The sequence below is a fragment of the Salmo salar genome, chromosome ssa15 (assembly GCF_905237065.1).
Source record: "Salmo salar chromosome ssa15, Ssal_v3.1, whole genome shotgun sequence".
In the NCBI taxonomy this organism is placed as follows: Eukaryota; Metazoa; Chordata; class Actinopteri; order Salmoniformes; family Salmonidae; genus Salmo; species Salmo salar.
The window spans coordinates 87,386,586-87,394,980 of NC_059456.1; the positions used below are offsets into that span (position 1 = coordinate 87,386,586).

Consider the following 8,395-nt stretch of genomic DNA (forward strand, 5'->3'; position numbering starts at 1 on the left):
GAGTCCCATAGGACGGCGCACAGTTGTCTGGGTTAGGGGAAGGTTTGGCCGGTGGGGCTTTACTTGGCTCATCGCGCTCTAGCAACTCCTTGTAGCGGGCTGTTTGGGTCTGTAGGACCCATTTTCAATGTTTACTAAAAGAAAAATGATACAATTAATGATTTTGTCAACCATTGGACTTGGCTCATTTTCTGTGAAGAACATGTAAAATAACACATTTTCATTGAGTGCACACATTTATATTACATATGTGGTGTTCAGGTTCATCATCTTGTCAATGATCTCAAGGCAACTGGGACCATAGTCACCAAAAAAACAATTGGTAACACACTACGCCGTGAAGGACTGAAATCCTGCAGCGCCCGCAAGGTCCCCCTGCAGAAGAATACATATACACGTCTGAAGTTTGCCAATGAACATCTGAATGACTCAGAGGACATCTGGGTGAAAGTGTTGTGGTCAGATGAGACCAAAATGGAGGTCTTTGGCATCAACTCAACTCACCGTGTTTGGAGGAGGAGGAATGCTGCCTATGACCCCAAGAACACCATCTCCACCGTCAAACACGGAGGTGGAAACATTATGCTTTGGGGGTGTTTTTCTGCTAAGGGGACAGGACAACTTCACCGCATCAAAGGGACGATGGACGGGACCATGTACCGTCAAATCTTAGGTGAGAACCTCCTTCCCTCATCCAGGGCATTGAAAATGGGTCGTGGATGGGTATTCCAGCATGACAATGACCCAAAACACACGGCCAAGGCAACAAAGGAGTGGCTCAAGAAGAAGCACATTAAGGTCCTGGAGTGGCCTAGCCAGTCTCCAGACCTTAATCCCATAGAAAATCTGTGGAGGGAGCTGAAGGTTCGAGTTGCCAAACGTCAGCCTCGCAACCTTAATGACTTGGAGAAGATCTGCAAAGAGGAGTGGGACAAAATCCCTCCTGAGATGTGTGCAAACCTGGTGGCCAACTACAAGAAATGTCTGACCTCTGTGATTGCCAACAAGGGTTTTGCCACCAAGTACTAAGTCATGTTTTGCAGAAGGGTCAAATACTTATTTCCCTCATTAAAATGCAAATCACTTTATAACATTTGTACTTCACACAAGCTGGGACAGGAGCTAGTCAAGAGGAAGCTGACGATGATAGGAACGGTACGAAAAAACAAGCCAGAGCTCCCACCTCAGCTGGTGAATACACAGAACCGGCCTATCAATTCCTCTAAGTTTGTGTTCACAGCCGACTTGTCTCTAGTGTCGTACGTGCCAAAGAAAGGCAAAAATGTGGTACTCATGAGTACGCTGCACAGGGATGGGAGAATCTGTGGCCAGGAACATCAAAAACCAGAAATCATAATGGATTACAATGCCACAAAAGGAGGGGTGGACAATTTAGACAAGCTGGTGACTGGCTACAGCTGCAAAAGAAGAACCCTACGCTGGCCACTTGTGATATTCTTCAACATCTTGGCGTACAACGTGTTTGTCATCTGGATGGCGTTGAACCCAGATTGGAACAGAGGGAAGCTCCAGAGGAGACGGCTCTTTCTTGAGGAGCTGGGCAAGGCATTGGTGAGACCTTAAATCCAGAGGAGGCAACATATCCCAAGGACCCCAGCTTCTGCAGCCATTGTGAGGATTCAGGGTGAGGATGCCCCATCCACCCGACCCACGGAACCAACAACTCCAATACCGGAAGTAAGTGTGAGTGATGTTGTTTCATGTGTGCGTGTCTGACTCTCCTACCTTGGCCTACTGTAACTATATATGTGAATGAGTGCGTGAAATGTTAGTAAAATTCCTGAACTAAGTGTTTTCATCATTCTAGATTGCAGCCGGTAGCAGCAAGAAGCGCTGCAATGTGTGTGGGCCCAAGAAAGACAGGAAGACACAGTACACATGCATCAAGTGCAAGAAATACATTTGCAACACACACACAGTAAAACTCTGTCCCTCGTGTGGTGTGTCGACCAGCCTTCATTTGTTTTCAATGGGGCTCATTTATAATTTCCATAAAATACTGTATGTAAAATTTGTCCTTCCAATTTGTTCAGTTCAAAGCAATAAACATCAATAGTGATAAAAACCTTGTTTCATTTATGTGTTCAAGATAAACATGATTATTCCACCTATGTCTTGATTATAATAGATTTTTGTTAACAAAAATTATAATTTTACAAAACGAATAGCGCTTTTATTGACAAACGTGATCTAGCAGAGGTAAATGGCAAATATTAACCATGTATGCTGTCTATACTGCTTGTAATTGATATAAGTCAACATTAAGTATTCATTATTAAGTATTTTTATGTAAATTGTAATGGCTGTATTTTTTTTTAAACAATAATGTTATGGGTCCATCAGACCCACAAACATTGGGTGAATAACAAAAACATAAACACCACACACGGGTTAAGTATATTTTAACAATTACATTTCCTTTCGATACTAAAGTATATTTAAAACCAAATACTTTTACTCAAGTAGTATTTTACTGGGTGACTCACTTTTACTTGAGTCACTATTAAGATATCTATACTTTTACCACCAGACACATTCCAACCACACTCACCAGTAGTCTACACACATCACATTAAAGTACTGACTGCAACTCACATTTTCTTGTGTGGTTACTTTGCCTAACGATTTGAGTGTTGCCTTAACTGTCCTTCCCTCAGACCAGCAGCATTTCAGGACAAGCATACAAACAGAAAGTGAGACATCAGCTTCCGTCCTGTGCCTCTGACCTCCAACCTTCAGCAGTCAAGACGACATATAGTAAAGACCCTACAACTGACTCTATGGGACCGTTTCCTGGCCTCAGATGTGTAGTGCTCTGTCATTTTTTAGAGAGTATTAGTCACCATCTCTGTTGTTCAAAATCAAAAGGGATAAGGATGTGCCTGTTTATTTATTTTGTGTCTTTGTTTCTCTGTAGTTGACAGTTTACAAGGCCATGCCCTACAGCATTCTGCTCCCCATCACCCAGCCCCCCCATCCCAGAGCTTCTGAAGGACCATCAGCACAGGTCACGAGGGCACAGACACTGCCACAAAGCAGAAGATGAACACTAAGCGCTAGCCCCACTCACACTACATGGCTGCTCCTCCACAACCAGCAACTCCAAGGTGCTAATATCACCCTCGCTGAATACACTATCCTCAGAAATAAAAGGAGTCAAACTGGAACTATTTAACATGTTTGGTGTAGTTGTTTTAGACAGATCAGATCGAGAAAGTTCTATAGGAACAATGCAATGACAATTTTTTATCTTATTTGATCAAATGGTGAAAAGCAAAAAAAATTAACGTTTTTATTGCAAGTTTAGAGGATATTAACAGCTGGTCAAAATGAACTTTTCTTCAAAAGTGGACAGTGAGGGAAAAGGTAATGTGTACAAGTCACATGTGTGTCTTAGAGTTCTCCCAGGGTTTTGGCCTCCTCTCCATCTGCGAGGGAGTTGGAGTTTGGTTATTAGGTTTTACGTCCAGCTTTGAGAGGCCTGGGACCTCCTCTCCTGCTTGGACTAGCCGGAACACTTCCTCGAATGAAAGGGCTGCATCTGTGTTCGCTGAGGTCCCACCAGTGGTACTTTCACAAATATCAGAATTTGAATCTGCAATAGTCAAGTGGTCGAACTTCTTCAACTGTTCAATGTTGTCACCCATGGAGGATGTCGAGGACAGGGCAGTAGAACTGACACGCCATTGTTTGTACCCATCCAAGTCAATGGGCTCGACAAATCTAGCAAGGATAAATACAATGAAGAATGTGAAAAACAAACAAATAGTCACAATCTTTAAGATGTATAGCCATGGTCATTTCAATACGTCATGGTTTTTGATCAAAATGGCTTACAGAGGAGAGTACAACTGTTTTACTTTTGTCAATAGAAAAACTTAGGATCTACTATTGGGAGACTTGTAAACAAATGATCCTCTTGAAAATAAAAAGTACATTTGCTCTAATGAAATATCCCATTACAGGGTTCAAACAGGCAGTGGCAAGTCAAATTCAAGGACTTTCAAGTACCTTTTCAAGCACTAACATTTATTTTCAAGGACCATGGCTTTGTAATAGTTCCTATATGCAATTGTTTAGTTGCCACAAGATGGCAGTATATTGCAAAAACCATGAAAAAAAGTGCTATTGATCACTAGCTTACATTCTGACCACACCGCTCGCTTCGCATGCACAAGCATTACAAAATAAATGTACACATACATGTTATTCAATCATTGCACCCACACTGCTCGCGCACGCCAATGAGTGTCTGCCTTGCCAAGCGCTAAAATAGAAGTCAGTTCTATTTGTGACGCTGAACGCTGTGCAAGTCCTGCCTCTCCCATCTCCTCTTTGGATTATGGAAGCAGATACCCACATGCCATCTCCTCCTTGGTTATACCCACGTGGGTGATTGAAAGATGAACTGAGGTCGGACGGTCGTCGTGGTAATACTATGAAAGTTAGATTCCCATCCCCATTTAAAGTCCAAAGAAGAAAAGGTCTGGAAGGAGGAGAGTTGACTAGAAACGATTCGGTTGACCGTTTTATGTATGGATTAACTGTCGTAGTAGAGAACCTTGTGCATTTCGGGTAAAATAACAACTCAACATTTATAGCCCAGGACAAATTAGCTAGCAACAGCAAGCTAGCTAAATAGGACAAAGTAGCTAGCGTGCTAAATTGCTATCAATGTTTAATGCTTTTCGACCTGTTCCCAAATTAATATAATTGGTTCAGAGTTTCAACCTGTGTGTCGTGATCGTGTTTGGTGTTGCGTTTATATTTTTGTTCCGAGTACATAATAGATTGTCTTTATATTTCAATTCTCTTTATATTTCACTAAATTTTAGCTGACACAGTCTGTCCCAACACATCATGACATGAAAGGAAATTGTGACAGTGTGAAAGGCCCTTAGTTCATTCTAAAATGTTGTATTCTTTACCCATTTGAAGGGAAACAAGTTGTTAATGTGTTTTATTAAGATTAAAGATTCTCTCAGGGGACACTATTTACATTTTAGGGACCACACCCACACATGGGTCCCGGAACCCAAATTTGAGAAGCACTGTACTACTAACCTCTCTCCCTACTTGCTTCAATGATACCTCTTGCTGTGTATCTCCTTTGCCTCCTTCATTGCAGCCTGACTCACCACTGTCTGTCTCACTACTCACTGTTAAGAAAAGGTATTTTGTTATGAGAATTTATAGTAGTCCATCTTTACAGCCAGAGAGCCCTTGAGCTACATAGCTAGCTAGACATCTGACTGAAATATCAACGACTTTTACCAGTTGTACACTCATTCTCCGAGAGTGAGGGGGTTTTTGTTTGGGGGATGTCTGTTGACACCCCAGGTGTCGATGGATGTTGAAAAAAATCCCACTGTCAGCGACCTCTCACCCACTTGTCACACTGTATGTCTGGCCCAAGCTAGTTCGTTGGCAAAGTCTCCCGTTGGACAGAGAGATGAGTGACGCAATAATACGCGGTTAAAATAATTAACTAAATAAAAAAGCGAGTAAAAGCTATTTCACAAATAAAAAGGTGCGTAAACGGCGTTTACCCTCTACTACATCCCTGGACGGGTCTGGCAAAACCATTAATAAACATAAATATTCTGCAGGTGGGCTTTTATTTACAGTTGCCGGCATTTTAGCTATCGATGTGACATTTGGCGGCGCCGAATCAGTCAGTTTTATGCCCCGTCAACAAAAATGTAAACAATTGATTTATTGCGCGCACTCTTTGACAATAAACAAATAAAGTACTATTTATTCACCATTTAGTGCTCATGTATATGATTGGTAAAATATGATGTCAGCAGCACGTACCGATTGTAAAATAATAATTTAATCCCCAAAACAGTTTCCTCGCTGGAAGCTTGAAGATTTTTCAAACCATTCTGGAAATTCGGATCCACCTCGAAGTCATATGAATCGAACCGACTGTAAGCAGACTCCATTTCACGCGTAGTATGTTATTGTCGCTCATGAAGCTTATACATGTATTGAAATATGCAAATATATACTTTAATCTACTACACCGTTTGTATCTGTACGATGTTTTCTTGTCCAACTGAAAGAAAAGACGTCTTCTTCGGTGGGGTTCATCGGCAGTTGGCCGTCAATGTTATGGTGCATTACCGCCACCTACTATACTGGAGTGTGGGCCAGCGACAGGGAGAAACTCAACCCTACCTGCCAGACTCGTTTCTAAAAAGATAACAAAATATTTTAGACTGTATCTCATGACGTAATACTCAGTATACTCTTTAAACTCATTTCTGGTATCCCCTTCTCCCTCATATTGTATCTCAGCCTTTCTCTTTCCTCTCACACTGCCCACACAGTATCAGTACATGCTCCACTGTCTCTGTTTCCTGGCAATAATCACACTTTCCTGTTAGATGCTTTCCTATCACATTTAAAGTCTTATTCAACCTACTGTGTCCCACCCTTAATCTTGTATAGAAAATAGCCTCATCTCTTCTGTCTCTTCCTGCCGTCCTCCCCTCCCCAACTTTCCTCTGTACTTGAAATAAATGGCTGCCCTTAGTATCTCTATTCCACTGCTCCCGCCATCTCTGCACTATCACTGTCCACATCAGGCTTTTTGCCTCTGCTTTGCTCATTGAAACTACAACATCAACATCCCCACTACTAAGTGCTTGTTTAGCCAGTACATCAGCTGCCTCATTCCCCTCCACCCCACATGGGCTGGGACCCAAGTAAATCTTATCTGTATACCACAGGAGGTTGGTGGCACCTTAATTGGGGAGGATGGGCTTGTGGTAATGGCTGGAGCGAAATCAGTGGAATGGTATCAAATACATAGTTTCAATGTGTTTGATGCCATTCCATTCGCATCGTTCCAGCCATTATTATGAGCCGTCCTCCACTCAGCAGACGGGGGGGATGATCTTCCTATGATGACGCTCTTGTTTACTGCACTATGCAATTGGATAAGATCTGGGAAAACTGTTGTTGACATCAGGAGGGGTGAAAGTCAGAGGAATGTAGAGTGGGAGGAAGGAACCTTAAGTCTTCCCTGACTACACAGTGACAGGACATCTGATCTCATTAACTGCTTAGCGTGGTTTCCGCTATGTTTGTGTGCATGTGACACACAATGAACAGATGGCCATATACCCTATCCTCCTCACCCCTTCTAAGACCCACATTTCTGTGGCTGAGGTAGGTCTCAAAGTGAGCTGTCAACTTTGCTCTTATAACCTGCTCAGGCCACTGATCAGAACCAAGGCCAGCAGGTTATGACTTTGTAACACTGGTCAGACGTGCTCAACCAACACAGAGTACTAACAGACTACCACATGGCTATAGTACATATACAGTGCCTTCGGAAAGTATTCAGACCCCTTGACTTTTTCCACATTTTGTTAGGTTACAGCCTTATTCTAAAATTGATTAAATAGTTTTTTTCTTTCACCTCATCAATCTACACACAATACCCCATAATGACAAAGCAAAAACGGTTCTTTATCATTTTTTTGCTATTTTGTTAAAAAATAAAAAACGGATATCACATTTACATAAGTATTCAGACCCTTTACTCAGTACTTTGTTGAAGCACATTATGCAGCGAATACAGCCTCAAGTCTTTTTGGATATGACGCTACAAGCTTGACACTTGTATTTGGGGAGTTCCTCCCATTCTTCACTGCAGATCTTCTCAAGCTCTGTCAGGTTGGATGGGGAGCTATTTTCAGGTCTCTCCAGAGATGTTTGATTGGGTTCAAGTCCGGGTTCTGGATTGGCCACTCAATGACGTTCAGAGACTTTTCCTGAAGCCACTCCTGCGTTGTCTTGGCAGTGTGTTTAGGGTCGTTGTCCTGTTGGAAGGTGAACCTTCACCCCAGTCTGAGGTCCTGAGCGCTCTGGAGCAGGTTTTCATCAAGGATCTCTCTGTACTTTGCTCCGTTTATCTTTGTCTCGATCCTGACTAGTCTCCCAGTCCCTGCCACTGAACAACATCCCCACAGCAGGATGCTGCCACCACCATGCTTCACCGTAGGTATAGCGTGGTTCGCTCTGCGTTGTGTACTTTTAATTAGGACACTGCCACAACTGGAGGTCTGCTGGTTCAATTATTTTTATTTGCCTTGCACACGAAGAAACAACACACAATATTTTAGCCCTTGGCGCAGTCATAGCTCTCAGGCACCTGCGCAAGCACATGGAAACTCACTCAAACACTGTCCCAAGTACTCACAAGTTACAATAGATACCCTAGTTAGCAAGCTCGGTGAAACTTGTTAACATAAATCTTTATATTTTCCACATTGTAACAAACTTATGGTTGCATAACAGCACATTGTGTAACATTACCACGGTTTTATATTGAAAAATTTCAGAGCCAAGAACAACATAC

At 42.4% G+C, this 8,395-nt stretch overlaps 1 long non-coding RNA gene across 1 annotated transcript; it reads right to left on the reverse strand.

Moving 5' to 3' along the window:
- Positions 1 to 3,299: 3,299 nt before the first annotated feature.
- On the reverse strand, positions 3,300 to 6,702 carry LOC106572467 (uncharacterized). Its single transcript, XR_001321126.2, has 2 exons — positions 5,839 to 6,702; positions 3,300 to 3,744 (listed from the first exon to the last, which is right to left on the reverse strand). It is a non-coding gene; the product is annotated as an uncharacterized lncRNA (long non-coding RNA).
- Positions 6,703 to 8,395: the final 1,693 nt, after the last annotated feature.